Source organism: Dermochelys coriacea, chromosome 1, assembly GCF_009764565.3.
Source record: "Dermochelys coriacea isolate rDerCor1 chromosome 1, rDerCor1.pri.v4, whole genome shotgun sequence".
Classification (NCBI taxonomy): Eukaryota; Metazoa; Chordata; order Testudines; family Dermochelyidae; genus Dermochelys; species Dermochelys coriacea.
Genome location: NC_050068.2, coordinates 20,433,850 through 20,453,221, shown reverse-complemented (window position 1 = coordinate 20,453,221; position 19,372 = coordinate 20,433,850). Strand labels below are relative to the sequence as shown.

General features: G+C 41.1%; 1 protein-coding gene across 1 annotated transcript in view; it reads left to right on the top strand.

The window, feature by feature from the left end:
- Positions 1 to 19,372, top strand: part of DLG2 (discs large MAGUK scaffold protein 2) — a 1,500,569-nt gene that overhangs the window by 425,585 nt on the left and 1,055,612 nt on the right.

Sequence of the window (19,372 nt, the reverse complement as noted above, 5' to 3'; positions counted from 1 at the left end):
ATTATAACATTCAAAAACCAGTCAGAGAACACTTCAATCTCTCCAGTCACTCGATTACAGACCTGAGAGTGGCTATCCTTCAACAAAAAAACTTCAAAAACAGACTCCAGCAAGAGACTGCTGAATTGGAATTAATTTGCAAAGTGGATACAATTAACTTAGGCTTGAATAGAGACTGGGAGTGGATGAGTCATTACACAAAGTAAAACTATTTCCCCATGAAGAAAAGAAGTACTTGTGGCACCTTAGAGACTAACAAATTTATTAGAGCATAAGCTTTCGTGAGCTACAGCTCACTTCGTCGGATGCAGTTATTTCTCCCCCCCCACCCCACCCCCCACTATTCCTTAGACGTTCTTGTTAACGGCTGGAAATAGCCCACCTTGCTTGTCACCGTGAAAGGTTTTCCAAAGTAAAAGTATTTCCCCATGTTATTTCTCCCCCCCCCATCCCAACCCCCACTGTTCCTCAGATGTTCTTGTTAACTGCTGGAAATGGCCTACCTTGCTTGTCACCATGAAAGGTTTTTCTCCCCCCCCCCCCCGCTGCTGGTGATGGCTCATCTTAAGTGATCACTCTCCTTACAGTGTGTATGATAAAACCCATTGTTTCATGTTCTCTGTGTCTGTGTATCAATCTCCCCTCCGTATTTTCCACCAAATGCATCCAATGAAGTGAGCTGTAGCTCATGAAAGCTTATGCTCAAATAAATTTGTTAGTCTCTAAGGTGCCACAAGTCCTCCTTTTCTTTTTGCGAATACAGACTAACATGGCTGCTACTCTGAAAAGGGTCTGCAAGTATTCTCATTGTCTCACGTTCGCCTGTGGGAGCTGGCCGCTTTGAGCCTCTCACCTGTGCTGGACTTGGGGGCAAATTGTAATGAAATTATATAAACTCACTACCAACTTGCTCTGTATTAACCTAAAGCCAGGCCTCCAGGATGCTGTGAGGAAGGTGAACAACACGCTGGATGCCCTATCAGTCTTGCTCCAAGGGAAAAATGATTTCCTGTTCCCAAAATCTAGTGATCTGGTCAGACCCACAGCATTTAGGAACACAATTCATGTTATACTTCCATTGAAGGGCAGGACAGCAAACACAGCAGAATAGCTGCTGCACTCCTTCAGGGCTCCACATACAGAAAAGGAGGGGTGCAAGAGACAATCATCTCTTTCCCGAACTCTGTCTCCAGCCTCGCCAATGGGGGTAGGGAGAGATTGAGAATTCTCTTGTCCTCCCCTTCCCCAGCCAGGTGTGATTTCTATTAGTGTTCTGGACAGAGGGAGGGGAGAAAGCCTAAGGATAGCTAAGTCTGCCCTTTGTTCTCCTGTCTCTCAGGACCTCAGGGCTTGCCCTTTACCTTCTAGTCATTCAAACACCCCCCTGCTGAGATGGGGAGAGGGCATTTTGGTTATAGCTTTAGCCTAAAATATTTTCCAGTTTCCAAACTATTTATCTGTACATCTATTTCTTTCCCCACTAAAATATCTTCTCTCATTTTTCTGTCAGCTGACATCCTAACAACTCTTTCCTGGCTGGCCATAGATTAGCATTGGACTATTTCATGAGACAGTATCATCATTTTCACTTGAAAAATAAAAATATCATCTGTGTGGACCATACTCCCATAAGTTAATTGATTTCAAGGCCAGAAGGGACCATTTGTGCTCATCTAGTCTGACCTCCTGTATAACACGGGCCTTAGAACTTCCCCAAAAGTTAATTCCCCAACTGTTGCACATTATGCCACCAAGGCAATGTAAAATTGTATATTTTATTCAGAAATATCCTGAGGAAGCTGGATTCATTACTCCGGTGAGAAAAGAAGTGTATGTTCACTGATAAGTATGTTTAGTCACTGAAAAGTCTAGAGTTCATAGCACATGTTTGGCTGGCTCATCACAATTTCTAATGAATTAACATCCATTCTTTAAAAATGGGACACACAATCCCTTTGAAGAAAGGCCACCATTTCATTGTGGTCTAATTCTCTACTGCCTTTTCAACCTGTTTGGTTGTTCATACCAGTGCAAAGTGAGTATAAAACACTACCCAATCTTGCCCTGGTGCAAAGGAAAACATGGTACCAGGCTAATGAGAATCAGGCCCTGGATGTATTTGTATTGGTTATGAGAAGTGATGGCAGCATTAAATTATTATTCAGCGGGTCCCCCTCTGTGCTCTGGAGCTCCACGATGAGGGGAAGTCTAGTGGTAACAGCAGGCAGGGGGAGCCCCTATCACAGCAGTGCTGCCAGGAACTGGAGGGGCTGTATGGAGTTAGGTGCCAATATAGTGTGCACAGGTCCTCTGCTGATCTCGTGGCATTGGCTGGTTTTGGTGACTGAATCCCCTGTTGCTTATGGCAAGGGTCAGCTCATATGCTGAGCAATTATAAAGTCACTGATCCCAATTCTCTGTTGCCCCTGCATCTTGCATAGTCATTTACCCCAGTATAAAGAGGGTATAAACATCTCATTTTAATTTGGCCCTGTTTTACAACTAGTTGGCACTCCCTTTGCAGTGATGTAAATGACTACACAAGGTGCAGGACTAAAAGAAACTAGGCTGCTGACCTTCCTTTAGGGGAATAATAACCTGTTCAGGGGATGATATGACTGATATCTGGTGAATTTGCTAGTGTTGGCCACCTCCTAATTTGAGGATATATTGGATTTTACACTTACACATAAGAAAATGTGGAAAATGATCGCTGATTAAATGTAACTGAAAGGTGCAATGAAAATCTTACCCTTAAAAGGAATCTTACCTCTTTTTCTTCAGTTTAAATTTGTTTTGTTTACAGTGTTCTGTATATTGAAAGAGAAAAAGAGAAGGTTTGGATTTGCTTTGTTTTTAAATACAGTTAGCTAGGTTTCCCAGGTCAGAGTATTAACATCAGCCTCTCACCGGTGTCGTTGGTAGGAGATAAGTCATTGCAAATGCTAATACTAAGGTCTTTCCCATTGGCTAGGTATTCATTTCTAATTAATTAGTCTTTCTTAGCCCAACCTGTCTTCAGCTATCTTATGCCTGCATTATTCTGCTTCTTGCCTGAGATTCTGTATGACAGTCTGGGTTTGCTGTGTCTCAGGCTTACATAGCAGATAACTGTTAAATACAGTTCTCACCATCTCCTATCTTTTATTTTGCTGAAGTATGTTCATAGCTTTCCACTTAGTTAAGATTAAATCTAAAGTTCATATATCTTACCCATTTTTTAAAGGTGTCGTGATCTGATCAGAGTTTTATCATTTTTGGTGAGCAAAAGCTTTCTGACCCAGTGCTATTGGCATTTTCATCACATGCCAATCAGTTGCTGTATGACTTTGCTCTAAAACGTACCTTGATGTACTGCTGAGCTGCTATGATGACCCTAAATTTTTAAACATTATGGGTTATGTTCAAACTGGTGTTTGTGAACTGTAAGGTTACTTTTTTCACATTCTTCTCCTATATATCACACCCCCTTTTCACTGTATATTAAGGTCACCTGCATATACACCCATCTCTCACCTATCCAAATACCTTAATCCTTCCCATTTTAGCAGAACAGAAAGAAAACCTATTGCAAGAGAGAGCAATCCTACTGAATTCTGTTTCCAATCCTAAATCAGTGTATCATTTCATTTGTAGTGCAGACTGCTATACAGGTTCTGAAATAATCCATTTAGATGATTTGGGATTTTGATGTCTTCATGTTCCATCAATGCTTTGCTATCCATCACCTTGGTGACATCACAGTTGAGAATGACTGATGTTTTTGGTGAGTTCTTGTACAAGTTGAAAACAAAAAAAAAATCTCTTTGCATTCTCTCTCTTGCAGTGATGCTCAAATTCTGCCCTCTATTGACATATTCCTACTTATTGTCTCCTGTTGTATCTCTTGATCAGGATTCTGGTGTCCCTCTTGTGCAGTCTCATTGTGATGTCTTCTTAATGTAAGTACTTGTACTCTCTCTAATTAGTTGCTTCCTCATCCGTCTTAATCCTCTACTGCTTATCTATGTGTCATCTCTTTGTTCCAAACCATTCATACTGTGTTTTTATGGGGGGGCATCTTTTGAACAATAGATGTTTGGTCTTGTTTTCTACTCAGGAGCTAATAGGATCTGAGGCTGGTTGGTTACCTATATTCTGTACTCATCAGTGATTCCTGAGTTTTCTTTATTGTATCAGTTTGAACAAATTATTTCAGGTTTCACATTTTCTTCAGTAGAGTACAAGATGTAACTACCCTATCAGAGCAGAATTTGGCAATCGTTACTTGTCGTGGAGTGGTTAAGGCAGCTAATGGACTTCTGATATCTGCAGAATATAGTGACTTCTATAGTCCCTGACAAGTTAGTTAGACCCTCTTTGTTATTTCAATCTCCATATTAGATAAGCATGCTGGTAATAATTTTGTCAGGTTCTGCACTGAATTTTATTATTATAGTGGTTACTGATTAATTGAATCCGTCTGAAAGCTTAACTTTAGCACTGAGTAAAGGACATCTTTAAAATCATTGATCTAAAAATCATGACCTTTGAAGTTGATACTTAACTTTCTATTTGTGATGGACCTCCTGACTATTACAGTGTGTTTTGTGCTAAGAGGCAACTTATCTCTTCATATATACTTACTATTTTTTCATGTACTTTTTACCCTCATTTACACTCCTTAGTAGTAAATGCTGATCTGAAATCAGGACACCCACCCTATTCAACAGTGCTTTTAGGACTAACCAACCATTTCTGTAAGAGGACTACTCAGCTTCCAGACTTGACTGTGTCAGCTCACTGAAACTACCAGTTTTATACAAAATCAATAAGAGCTGATATAGCTGGAGGGGCCACATTTATTTTGTGTACACTTATTGGCAACATAAGGCTTTCTTGACATTTATTGTTTTGCACATAATAAATTGTACACATCTTGAATTTATTGGATGAAATTCTGCTCTTGTGTAAACCCTTGCAACCTAGTGAAGATAGTGGAGTAATAGGGGTTTAAATGAAAGCAAAATGTGGCCCATTAATGCATACTCAGCTGGAGTACATTGCCTTAGCTTCTCTGACTTCGACAGAGATCTGCCCATACTAAATAGCACCTTACATCTCAAAGGATCTCAGAAGTATTTAAATTTTTGTTGGGTATATATTTGTGTGTGTGTGTGTGTGTGTGTGTGAGAGAGAAAATCATACAAAATTAAATATCTACCTCTGTGATGCCTTTGGCTATAGAGTCCACAGGGCTTTTTGAAGTATCACCTGCAGCTGTCCTGGAGTATGCGTATCTGATTGGAGCTCATCTTGTGCCTGGTTTTAGGTTGAGTGAGTACAGTGCCTATCGTATAAATGCTCCCTATGATGCCTGAAAATGTGAGATAAATTCAAGGCTGCCTAGGGAATGCTCAGGGAATAGACCAGCACTGCCAGGATCCTTTCCCATCCCTCCAAGAAACTCCCTTCCTCTCAGCAGTCAGGAATGGGACTCAAAGAGGGAGAGACTCTCTCCCTGCAGCCAGGAAAGGGACAGAGGAGAAACCCTGTCCTCCTGCCTATCAGCTGGGAAAAAAAGAAATGGTGGAAATAACGGAGTGAAACGGAAACTGAGAGGGGTAGGGACAATAATCACTACTTGATGACCTGACATTACTTTGCAATCATTTCTAATCTCTACATGATTTCTCTTTTGGGCTACGTGAGTATTGAAATCAAAATCATATTAGCCAACATCAAGTGCACACACTCAGCAATAACAACAACAAGATGATTTTGGGACAACTGTTTACTTCAGATATTAATGGAGATAATTCCCTTCTTCTTACTAATTAAAATAACCTAAGTCAGAACCACCCTACCCTTTCCTGTTGAAGCCATCTGTGTAGTTCAGCGCTGTTACTTTAAATAGTTTATCATATAACAGCTTTGTATATATGTACAAAATAATGTTGTGATAAAAAAGCAAACCAAGCAAAAAAAAACCAAAACAACCCTGAGCATTTGCAAGTAAGTAAATATAAAATAAGAGAAAGCTGAGAAGTATTCTGATCTCTTTACTGTCCATAAACTCTATTAAATGTACGTGAGTAAATGTATACACATTGCATTGCACATCCTCAAAATAGCTTAGATTCTGTCCATATGTTCTTGTCCAGCCTCAGTCTTTAGACTAGGAACATTCTTAAACCCACCTACCACATATGGACTCCAAGCCCAACCACAGACAATTCTCCAGCTCACCTTCTCATTATGAGCAGGATAAAGCAATATCCTCTTCAGGAGTCAGGAATAGAACTCAGCAGTAGAGCTAGACAAAATCTTTCAGAGGAATAATTTATTTGCCAAAAAATGCAGTTTCATTCAACCTGAAACTATTCACAAATTTGACCTGATTAGTGTTGATTGGGAAAGTTTTTCAGGGACAGCTTCAGAAAGTTTCATCTGGGTGCCCCTTTATTACCTTCAGTGCGGTGGTTAGGGCGGTTGCTGGGGTGTGTGAGACCCAGGTTGAAATACCTATTCTAGACAAGGGACTTGAACTTCCATCTTCTCTCTCTCAGGGGAAGCATCCTAGCCATAAGGCTATTGGCTGTTCTGGGGTGGGTTGTTCTCAATCTCTCCTGTTGAAGCTGTTCCACTTTATATAAACACATAAGTATTCATGGGCCAGAGAGCGAGAGAGAAGCTATTCTGTAGCCTGGTGATTAAGGCACTCAGCTGGGAGATAGGAGATGTGGATTCAAGCCTTCTCTGTGCCTGATTTAGAGGAGGTGGATACACATGGTTTTCAAACACTTATTGGAACAATACAGATGTTGACAACATTTTTGGAACCAAGCCAAATATTTTTTCTGATTTTTCAGTTTGCTGGCTGAACTGAAAAAATAATGATTCATCCAGCTTTACTTGGGAGTGCCTATTTCCCATGCCCACACTTATTCTCCCACTAAATAGTAGTGAATAGTCACTAAGCACTAAATATCCTTTATCTTAGGGTACTAGAGTATTGAAACACACACACACACACACACACACACACACACACACACACACACACACACACACACACACACGTCATGTCCGGCAAATAAAATTCCTTGCTGTAACAATACCCTTGTGCATTGGGTAGATATAAACAGATTTGGGAAAGAAGGAATTGCCTTGCATTGGCTATAATAATTAGGAAAGCATATATACCAAACTCAGTAAAACACTTGGGGAAAATTGTTGTAGAACAGATTATTTTAGTGCAACTATATAAAGCTGCCATGAATTATCGTAAAAATCTAGGGCTGGAAGGGACCTTGAGAGGTCAAATCCAGCCCTCTGAACTGAGGCTGGACCAAGTAAACCTAGACCATCCCTGGCAGGTATTTTTGCAACCTGTTATTAAATAAATCTCCAGTGATGAGGATTTCACAACACCCCTGGAAAGCCTATTCCAGAATGTAACTACCCTTACTGTTAGAAAGATTTTTCTAATATCTAACCTGAATCTCCCATGTTGCAGTTTAAGCCATTCTTGTCCTACCTTCAGTGGACATGGAGAACAATTGATCCCAGTCCTCTTTAACATATTTGAAGAGACTGATCACATCTGTCCTCAGGCTTCCTTTTTCAAGATTAAACACGCCCAGTTTTTTTAACTTTTCCTCATACATCAGGTTTTCTAAACCATTTATCGTTTTTGTTCTCCTCTGGACTCTCTCCAATTTGTCCACATCTTTCCTAAGGTGTGGCACCCAGAACCCTCTCTGAGTATAAGAGGAAGTTCCACTAATGCCTCTAGCATTGGTCAGTGTCCTTGAGGGGCTGAGTCTGGGTGGAATAGGGTGAAGCTAAACCTCTTACACACACACACACACACAGAAGCTCAAATAACCTAGCTGGCACCTGACCAAAAGGACCAATGGGGAAAGAAGATACTTTCAAATCTTGGGGGGGAGGAAGCTTTGGTGTGTGTGTGTTCTCTTGAGAAGCATCAGAAGTATCAACTCCTTCTCCTACAAACCATCTTAAAAGTCTCTCATATTACAAAAATTGTAAGTAAAAGCCAAGCAAGGCGTGTTAGATTATCTTTTGTTCTGCTTGTGAATTTTTCCTTTGCTGGAGGGAGGTTTATTCCTGTTTTTTGTAATTTTGAAACTAATTTTGAAAGTAGAGGAAGTGCTGCTGTGTTTTTGAATGTTCTGTTACCCTGTAAAGTTATTTTCCATCCTGATTTTACAGAGGTGATTTTTACCTTTTTTTAAAATAAAATCCTTCTTTTAAGAACCTGACTGATTTCTCTATTTTCCTAAGACCCATGGGTTTAGGTCTGTAATCAGTTTGTAACCAATTGGTTAGGATATTATTCTCAAGCCTCCCCAGGAAAGGGGGTGTAAGAGCTTGAGGGGATATTTTGGGGGAATAGGAACTCCAAGTGGTCCTTTCCCTGATTCTTTGTTAAATCACTTGGTGGTGGCCACGGTGGTACCCTCCAAGGGCAAAGAATTTGTGCCTTGGGGAAGTTTTAACCTAAGCTGGTAGAAATAAGCTTAGGGGTTCTTTCATGCAGGTCCCCACATCTGTACCCTAGAGTTCAGAGTGGGGAGGGAACCCTGACACACATGTTTGTGAGTAGGGTGCTTTACTGGGCGGTGTACAAAACATGGTCACCAAAGGAGTAGCTAGAGTGGCCCCTAGCATAATTATAACTTCTCCTGGTCTTGCTGGCATAATCGCTGCAATTTGCTACCACTTGGACAGTGCAATCACCTCTAGCCTTATCCTATGTGGCAACTGAGTGCTAGATATGTGTGCTGCCATCCTCTTCTGCCTCCCATCCAAAGGTATCAGTCTTGGTTTCAAAGATAATTGAAAATTTTAAAGACTTTCTCCTAACGCTGGTGTTGTGGATATGGTTAGCTTTTGGAAAAGAGGACAAGATGTCCTTTTTCTTTTGGCTGTGCCATTGAATAGAACTGATAATATAAGATGAAGGTCACCTTGTTTGCTTGGTGTGTTCTTGCTGTTTTACCTTCATGGTTTCTGGTGTGTGTGCCTGTGCGTGAGTGTGTGTGCGTGTGAGTGTGTGTGCGTGCGCGTGTGCGTGCATGCAGAGGATGTTATAGCACATATAAATGAACATGAAGGGCCATAGCCTGCTTTTCTCCTTCAGGTTACTCAGCTTACTCTCTATGAGCTTCCCATTGATTCCAGTGCTTTTGGGTGCTACCCCAATGCTAATAACAACAATACACATTCTTCTGATTATTGTTTGCCAATGGTCAACAGTGGGGCAATTCTGTATAAGTGTAAAAGCAGCACATAGTCTCAGACTCATAGACTTTAAGGCCAGAAGAGACCAGCATGGTCATCTAGTCTGACCTCCTGTACATTGCAGACCATGAAACCTCGCCCACCCAGTCCAGTAATAGACCTATAACCACAGTGGTGTAAGTACAGTGGTATGGTCCAGTATGCCATACCAGTAAGATATTATAGCTGGTACAGCATACCAGAAGGACAGAGGAGGAGCGTGTGCCCAGCCCTTCCATGGAGCTGTGTCTCCTCCATCTGTACAGCAGCCCCGCCAGAGGATAGGGCGGGGTGGGGTGGGGCTGGGGGCAGTAAAAAAAAACACGTGTGTTCTTCACTGTCTAGTCCTCTCCTGGACAATCCAGATATTGGCAGTCTGTTGCCCCATAAGGGGTCAATGTACACAGTTCAGTTTAAAGACAACACTGGATTCATTTTGGTTAAAGAATAAAACAACTAGAAAGAGAGATGTTAAGTCAGTACACGCCATGAGTCTGAAATGGTTACAAGAGAAAATTAAAATACATCCTAGTGCTAAAACTTAACAAACTAGACTCAGTTCAAGAAAAAATTCTTACCAATGCTCCCAGCAAGAGGGCTGACCAAATTTCAGGTCAGGCTTTCTCCCAAAGTCAAATGGCTGCTTCTTTTGTCTTAGGTGAAAGAGAGATAGATAGGGAGAGATACTTTGAGGTGTTTTGCCCCTCACTTTTATAGTCCAGTTACTCTTTGAAATTAATTTACCTCTAGATAAAGTTCATTCTGGCTGCAAGGCTGGAGTCATGGAGTCTCGTGGTGAAAGAGGCTGTTGTTTGCTAAAATGTACATTGGTTTGTTTCTGCCCCACTTCTTTGCCAAACAATGGTCACTTGACAGGTGATTACCCATCAAATTTGATGACGCCTGGTTAGAGGGGTCAGCTTGTCCTTTGTCTTTGAGAAATAGGTTTATCTACTCGCCAGACTTGTATGGTAACCACATTTCAGTCATATTTTCATCTTATGTTCAAAACTTTACATATAATATTGCTACATACATTTCACCATGGTATTATTGACCAGTGAGTTATTTGTTTTCAAATGATACCTCACAAAGCATGTTATGTACAAAGATTAGTACAATAATGTGTAAGGTGTCTATAAAGAGTGCTCTTGATCACAGGTACGTAATAGTCAAAGTCTCTGTGTTCATTGACAGGGATTGTGACTTTCCATTAACAGTTGTGCAGCAGAACGTATTACAGGAGAATTAAAATCCAATAGAGCAAACTGAGGAGTGATGCCTGCCTCCACTGCCTTGTGCATCATTGTTTTAAAAGTTGGTATCAGTCTTTCAGACTCACCATTAATCGGTAGCCATCTTGGAGCTGAATTAGTCCAATTTATTTATTCCCCAAGAATTGTAAAATCTCTAGGATCTCTTAAGGAACAGGCTCATGTTGGGAGTGGGGCATAGCGTCTTCCCCAGGATGCAGGAGGAGCATGCAAGCTCTGCTGCAAAGTGTGTGTGTCTTGTTACCATGGCTCCTCTCAGGCCCCTTAGGGGCAATGTAAGTCCCTAGGAATGCACAGGAGGAATTTCTCTTGTGCTTTCCTCCCTACACACACATGGAAGAGTTAGAGCTCATTTGTCTGCCTTCCTTTTCCTCCTTTTTGCAGATGTTCTTCTGACACCTTGTGAAGAAACCATTCTGACACCATATTATTCCTTACTTAGACAAATAAAGGATAAGGATAGGCACCTGCAAATGATACACAGAACTCAGCTTTTGGTAAAACAATGTGAAGCGAAAATAAGGAAACAAAATCAGAGATGGGGATCAAAACAAGGAAATACAAAAGAATTTAAACCTGTTTTTAGTCAGTTGTTAGTTTTGCTGAAATCAGGTGGTAGAGTGTGCTGCAAAGTGCATTCTGCAGTCATCTTTTCTCCTTCAGGCTTCCCAAAGGAGTCAGTAGTATAATATTTTTGGTCCAGGCTAAAACTACCTAATAAAATTATCCTCTGGACCCTTTAGCAACGTTTTGACTGAATTTGTACAAAGGGCAATTTTTCTTTGTTTTCAATTTTCAGAACATCAGTGCTGGTGTGGGCTGAGACAAATATGTTACTTTCATGATTAACACTTAAAATTATTCATTTCTTATTTTAGAATGATTTTTACTTTGAAAGTATCTAAGTTAAAAAAAAAATTAAAAAATCAGTCTTCATGATGTCTGTTCCTCTTGCATTGCTAAAATATTTTGATTGTCAATTATTTGGGATGAATTATTACTTTTTATTTTTCTTTATTGACCAATCTATCAAAGTTTACAGCTGTAGTTTTAGGGCCTGATTTTGCCACTTTAAGTCACTTTGAGTAAGACTTTTCTGTTCTATGTATACTTGTTGAGTTAGTTAGTTTCTACTTCTGTATAAGTATGCAAATTTTACAAGAATAATATCATCCAACGTGATTTAAATATGGAGGTAATCAAATTCATTGTAAAAAAAAAAAAAAGACACCCTGTACCAATTAAAGCACTAAGGTAGCAAAAATATACCTGACTGTGGCAACTTCTTCAAGTAGATGCAGCCATATATTCCACTTAGTGTGTTCTCAACCAGCGCACCAAAGCCTCTCCCCTCACTACATGAGGCAGCGTTGCCCTGACCCTCCCTCAGTTCCTTCTTACCCCCTTTGTCTGGTGTTGGAGTTCTATGTGGTCTTAACCCCACAATCTCTCAACTAGTGTAGTTTTCTCTTGTTGTACATAGTTAGTAGTACCCTTAGTGTTAGTTAGATTGGTGTTAGTTGTGTTGGTTTAATTTTTCTAGGTGATGTCCTCACCGGGGTTTAAACATTGTCTTTTATGTGGGGGAGTGATCCCCACACATGGTGCTTTCTCTATCGTGTCAAGACCCACATTAAAGAGCATTGTGCAATCTGCCAATCATTCAAGAAATGGGATTAAGTAGCTCCAGACGCTAGCCTCTAGCAATACCTGCCCGAACAGGTTGTGTGGCCTGCTTCAGTACTAAGGCCCTTGTCGGGTTGGAGATCGCCTTCAGGTTCCGAGACTATGGAATGCACATTTGCATCACATCTTGAAGAACCACAGTTACAATAAGTAACTGTTTCTTCATTACATGTAAAGTTAGATATGGACTCTGGTTTCAAATATATTGGAGTCATTTAGAAGTAGAAAGACAAGCCACTATTTCTTGTTCTTAGCTCCTAGCCATGGCTTTTTCTGTTCTGTTCAGCAATTCATGAAAGGAAACTGAATCATTCCTCTTCTAAATGTTGGTTGCTAAATCTCTGATCCAAAGCCCATGGAGGTCAATGGGAGTAATTTAATCAACTTCAGTAGGCTTGATCAGACTGCAACACTCTGTACCCCTATGTTCACCCCTTTTAGAGGATTATGGTAAAACTTGTACAAAAGTGGGGGAGGGATAACTCAGTGGTTTGAGCATTGGCGTGCTAAACCCAGGGTTGTGAGTTCAATCCCTGAGGGGGCCATTTAGGGATCTGGGGCAAAAATTGGGGATTGGTTCTGCTTTGAGCAGGGGGTTGGATTAGATGACCTCCTGAGATCCCTTCCAACCCTGATATTCTAAGTATGCCTTGTGAGGTATTATTTGAAAACTTGTGATTTGCTGATAATTGTCTTGGTAAAATATGTGTGGCAACATTGTATGTAAAGTTATAAGATTTCGCTGTGTGATATTCCTGAGACATATTCCAACATATTCTGGAGGGAAGTCACAAACCAGTTCCACAGAGACAAATGCTTCAGTCAGGTGTCAATGAGATCAAATGGACCATCACCTAATTGATTGGCCATTCTTTGGCAGGAGAGAGGGTGTGGGCAAAAAGTGTATATTTTGACAAAGAAGCAGCTTAAGGTTCCTGCCCACACAGACTTTGTCTCCTGAAATTCAGCTGGAGATGATTCTTGCACAAGAGAAATGACTCGAAGGGGAAGAGCAGATGCCCCAAACCTTCACTCCCTTTCTCTCTACCCAGAGCGTCAATAGCATTTGAAGAACAAAGGAAGCAGTGATTGGACTCAGGAGGGATCTTGATTGAAAGATTCAGCCAGTAAGGCACTTCACTAGCACTTTTGTCTGTAAAACTTTTGTTGGTCAGAGATGTGAAGTTTCAGCTACAAAAGTGTTTGTGTGGTCAGCCCTATGTCAGCAAGAGAGGCTCTCCTACCAACACAGTTAACGCCGCTTGTTGGGCGTGGTTTAATAATGCCACCAGGAGAACTCTCTCCTGCTTGCAAAGAGCAGCTACACGGGAGACCTTACAGCAGCACAGCTGTAGGGGGACATAACCTAAGACTATTTGAACTTGTGGTGAGAAAGACCTTTGCTTTGAATTCACTTAGCTTGTTAAGTTAGGTATTAGTTGCATTTTTATCTTTTTACTTCTTTATAATGAGTTCTGACTTTTATGCCTCATTACTTACAATCACTTAAAATCTATCTTTTTGTGGTTGATAAATTTGTTTTATTGTTTTATCTAAACCAGTGTGTTTGTTTGGGAAATTCCTTTTGGGATAACAAGATTTGTGCATATCATTTGCTATTAATGAAATAATGGACTTTATATGAGCTTGTATTGTCCGGGAAGGTACTGGGCAGAACAAGATGCACATTTCTGGGAGAAAGTCTGGGACTGAAAGTTTGCTGGTGTTACTCTGCAGTGTAATTAGTGGCTAGCTATAGTATTCATACAGTATAGCTAGGAGTGATTTACATGTTGGAGGCTGCATGTGACCAGACCGGGGTGGTTGCTCTCATGGCAAAGCATGATGTAAAAGGCACCCCAGGTGGAAGAACTGAGGCAATATAGCTGTCCATCAGTTCAGATTGCACCCTGGGTGATGTCACACAGGCCCAAGCTCTTTACAACAACAAATGTCTAAGTCCCTTGGGGCAGCAAGTACCTCTCAGCTTCCAATTGTACTAAAACAGCAGCTCCTTCAAAGGTGGCCAAAAATAAAAACCCTTCTGGACAATAAATAGAAAGTTAGATTCTTCAAGCATACTGAAAGATGCACTTTCTATCTGCAATGTATGGCCCTCATCACTGTAGGATATAAGTGTACAAAGTAATGAGAGGTAAGGACTAGTGGCCATGGGTTCTGGAGGATCTTATGCAGAATCTAACATGGTGAAAAATCAAGAGAATCCTCATGGTAATACTAAATATTGGAACTTTATTTTTCATGTACTTTGAAGAGACTTGTATAGTTCCATTATGTACAAACATAATTTGTAAGCAGGAGTGGAATTTATACCAGAAACATTTAATGAAAAGCTAAGAACATTCTTTTTCTTTTCCTACACCTTAATTGTGCAAGGAGGTGTATGGTGGATACCCTGAGCAGCCCAGGACAGGGAGCTAGAAATTCTTGAGTCCCTGCTTTATCATTGGACTTTTGCCTTGGGCAAGTCACTTAAGCTTTCTATCTCTGTTTTCCACCTCCTGAAAATGGAGAGTTATACCTCCTTATCTCTCAGGAGTGTAAACTGGTTAATGTTAGCGAAGGGCTAGGAAGATTCTGGCTACTCTGTGTGTGTGATAATTTTTTAATGTACAAACAAAACTGAGTAAAAACAAACAAACAAAAAAGACTCTTAAAATTTTGCATGTGTCTAGACCTTGTGTGAACTAAGGAGCTCTGAGCACTTTGAGCTCTGTAGTTCTGCTAGAAAATGTGTAATTATTTTGCCACCATAAATATGTTTAGTGGAGAAGGCTTGGCACACACTCTAGCCAATTTACATGAAAGTTCTTGATTTTGCTATAATAAAGCATCTGTGTAGCCTAGTGGATGCAATTACTGATTTTGGTATTAAAAATCTGTAAGCTAAATTAATCTTTCCATTATATCAGTGTAACCCCCACTGATTTCCCTGGAATTGCATAAGTATAACAGAGCAGATCATGGACCTGTGCATTATAAATCTGATTCAACTGTTCTGATAGTCTCGTTCAAAAACTCTATTAATAGCTGTGTTCTCTGTATGCTATGGATGAATACTCCCTCATTAATTACAATCCTAAACAAAATAATTATCTGATCAGCAATTTGTATAGAGCAGCTCATAGAAAGCCACATTATTTAAAAACAGCTTTGCTTATCTTATGCCATCATTGGCTCATTCAGAGGATACTCTATTGTGGCTTTTGCAGCCACAGCAGCAGCTAGGGCAGCAGAGTGTCTGGAATGAGTGGCTTCCTGGGGTGTCCTTACACCACCTTTTTAGCTGGCCTTTGTATGCTCATTAGTTCCTGAGTATAAATGGGAAACTGGCCCAATTCTCAATGTACACAGCCACTGGAGTACCCTCCCACCATTCCCTCTTTTGTGCTTGCAGGGTGAAAATCACTTCACATGCATGAAACCTGCACATTTGCCTCTGCGTGGGTGGAGCACAAGGAGGATGAGGAGGTAAAATTAACTCCCCCTACCAAACCCAGGACAAGCCTACCACACAATGCTTCCAGTGCCGCCACGCTCCCCCCCCCGTCCCCCCAGTGCCTCCTGTGGCAGCCCAGGGTCTGGATCAACAGCCACAGCCCCTCCCTGCCAGGTACATGAATCACAGGATCTGCAGAGCTACAGATTACAGATCTTGTACACCTCCATTCCCTCAGATCGCCTCTGACCTGCCCCTACAGTGAAGTCCCATGCCAGCCCCACTTAGGACCAATTCCACTCATGGGGTTAAAGTACAAGACTGGGAATGATAAGAGCTGGAGGTTTCTGATGCTGCCACCGATTTCCTGTGTGACCTTAAGCAAGTCGTCGAGACGCTCGGCTTTAATTTGCCCATCTGCTAAATGGAGAATGAAACCTGCCTATCTCACTGGGTTGCTGAGAATAACATTTTTAGATCATGATGCAGCAATGCTTACTCACATTCCGTGGGACTTCTCAAGTGTATACAGTGCTCGGCCAAGATTCTCAGAATCAGGCCCTTTATAAAGAGCTATGAGCTGTTTGGAGGGAAGTCACAATAGAAGAGCAAAACATTATTTATAGGCTTGCCTTTCTCTAGTTTTCTCTACCCTAAGTTACCCCTTTCCTCAGTCTTTGCTCTTGGATATTTGGCTTTGCAAGGAGTCAATACTGATCCTGCTAGGCTGGTGCTCGTTCCCCCCCACTGCAATGATAGTTTGTAAATCCTTCCATCTGAGGATCTCAAGGCACTTTATGCACCTTAATTCATGAAGTCAGGGATCACACACTGACCTTGCAGAGAGCTCTTTTTCTCATCAGTGCTTCCAAGCCGGGAATGCTGACTTTCTCCATTCTCCTTAGGGAGGTTGGCGGCAGCAGCAGCAATATGTTGGGCTTTGTAGGATGATTTAATTCTTACTACGCAAATCAAATGGAAAGCCCTTGCAGAGAAGGACCGATATCCTTATTGCGCAGAGGATCCAACCTTGATCGATCATGTTTATCTGGATTTCTTTATCACTTTGGTTATTTGCATCAAAACAGAATCTTTGTCCCTTCAAAGTTTGTGTCATCTTGTTACTTTATTCCATAGCTGGGGTTATTCCCCTCTTTGATTTTGATGACCGTCATTTCCACCGCAAACTATTGTGATCTCACAAAAGAGGATTTGAACTTCAAATGAAGGATAGATAGGAGTAGAAGATGAACTAATAAAAGAAAAGGATGTTGGGTATGATTAGGTACACACAGTTGCTCATATACATTAGCATATGCCTAACATATGTGTGCAAGTATCCAATGTGCATACATATATCAGTCATTTGTACCTGCATATGGCCATTTAGGATCTCAGTGCACTTTACAGTTAGGTGCCTCAGTGGCTATGTGCACATGTAGATGGCTGATGTGTAAGCACCTAATGGGTATACACGTATATAAATTAAGTGCATGCACATTTGTGTGCAGTTGTGTATGTGTGACTGAAAATCTGGCCTCCTGTTTCCAGTTAATGCTCCGCCCTTTGTAATAGAGTGAGGAAACAAAAACACAGACTATAGATGAGAAAAGGCAGAACAGTTTCTCATTAGCGCATTTTACAAAAGATTGCCATGATGCATGAGTTGCTCTTTCATAGCTACAGCAGCAGCCAATTAGTAAAAGTAAAGGTCAGCTTGAAAAATGGTGGGATATCCAATGTGCCATGGTAGCCATTTACGTGGCCAAGTTGAATAAGACACAGACTAACCTGACTCCCCTGGAAGCACAGGTAAATATTGGGGAGGAGGGGAAAATGTACCCCAAATTGTGTCTTTAGTTGGCTTTTTTAATAACTGATTTGTTTTTAATATATAAATAAAAGCAACATGAAAAACAGACTTTTCAATTATTTCTTAGTTGGCTGTTTATGTAGAAAGGTACAATCCTGCCCTGGCTGGTGCATTGTGGCGGATCACAGATGTTGGTACAATGTCTGGAGAGCACAGAGCAAACCAGGAGAAAGCACTGTGGAATGGATATCACTGATCCTTTCAACAGGAGCATTGTATGCGACCACCCCCTTGCTGGTTGCTGTTGCTGGCCATTTTATGTGCCAGACAACTGCAGGGCTAGACATACCCCTTTAATCCACACACCCAGCCTTCAGTGCATCATGGTGTACAGACAGGTGATTGAGTTGATGGCACTTGACATGCTGATGGCTGGCTGCTTGTGTGGAGAGAGAGAGAAGAGACCCTTACCCCATATCTCCAACCGTGCATGCCAGTCAATGATTCTGATCAGATAGTAAAATTTCTAAGCAGTCAAAATTCTGTGGCTTTGGAGCTGTGAAAAGTCCTCAGGTTTTCCACGATTGGAGAGGGATGAAGAAAACTTCGTACTGTTCTTTTCACACAAGACATCATTGTCAATGATACTGGGTTATCCTTAAAGTAACTGTTTAGACAGATGTCTAATGTCATCAGGTCAGTTATATGTTATCACATCACTGGCAGTGCAAAGTAAAATACAAATAGAGTGTATGCCCTTAATAGCATTCATTTAACACTTTTGGAAAACTAGTTTTTAGGTCCTGAGTACTTGCTCTGTTCTGTAGTAGAGCCCCAGTGATGACATGATATCCTGTAATTGGCTATGTGACATTGCTGTAATGTTAATCTCATATGCCAGTGCAAATACTGGTGGCCTTGGAACTGTGTAGAGCAGGCAGCCTTAGAACATGTCAGCTGGCAGTATATTCTACCAGTATGGACAAAGGGTGCTTTGAAGTTATCCTGGTAACAGAAGTGATGTAGAATTCTTTGCATTCTCTTCTTTGCAGAGAAACTGACTCTGAAGCACAGCAGTGTCTCTGGGACATGGGATATAACTCCTGCCTGCTAACTGAAAAGAATTTACTATATTGGCAAAAATAAAATCATAAACATCACAGTAGGCTGTATCATCAGACCCTTGCATGAGGAATGACACAAACAAATCCTGTTATGGCTTACAAGCCTTGTGTATATATGTAACTGACCAGACAGGGCTTTGAACATGGTTTAGATACATAGATACTAAGGTCAGAAGGGACCATTCTGATCATCTAGTCTGACCTCCTGCACAATGCAGGCCACAGAATCTCACCCACCCACTCCTGCGAAAAACCTCACCTATGTCTGAGCTATTGAAGTCCTCAAATCATGGTTTAAAGACTTCAAGGAGTAGAGAATCCTCCATCAAGTGACCCATGCCCCATGCTACAGAGGAAGGTGAAAAACCTCCAGGGCCTCTTCCAATCTGCCCTGGAGAAAAATTCCTTCCCGACCCCAAATATGGCGATCAGCTAAACCCTGAGCATATGGGCAAGATTCACCAGCCAGATACTAAAGAAAATTCTTTCCTGGGTAACTCAGATCCCATCCATCTAATATCCCATCACAGACCATTAGGCCTATTTACCATGAATATTTAAAGATCAGTTAATTACCAAAATCACGTTATCCCATCATACTATCTCCTCCATAAATTTATCGAGTTTAATCTTAAAGCCAGATAGATCTTTTGCCCCCACTGCTTCCCTTGGAAGGCTATTCCAAAACTTCCCTCCTCTGATGGTTAGAAACCTTCGTCTAATTTCA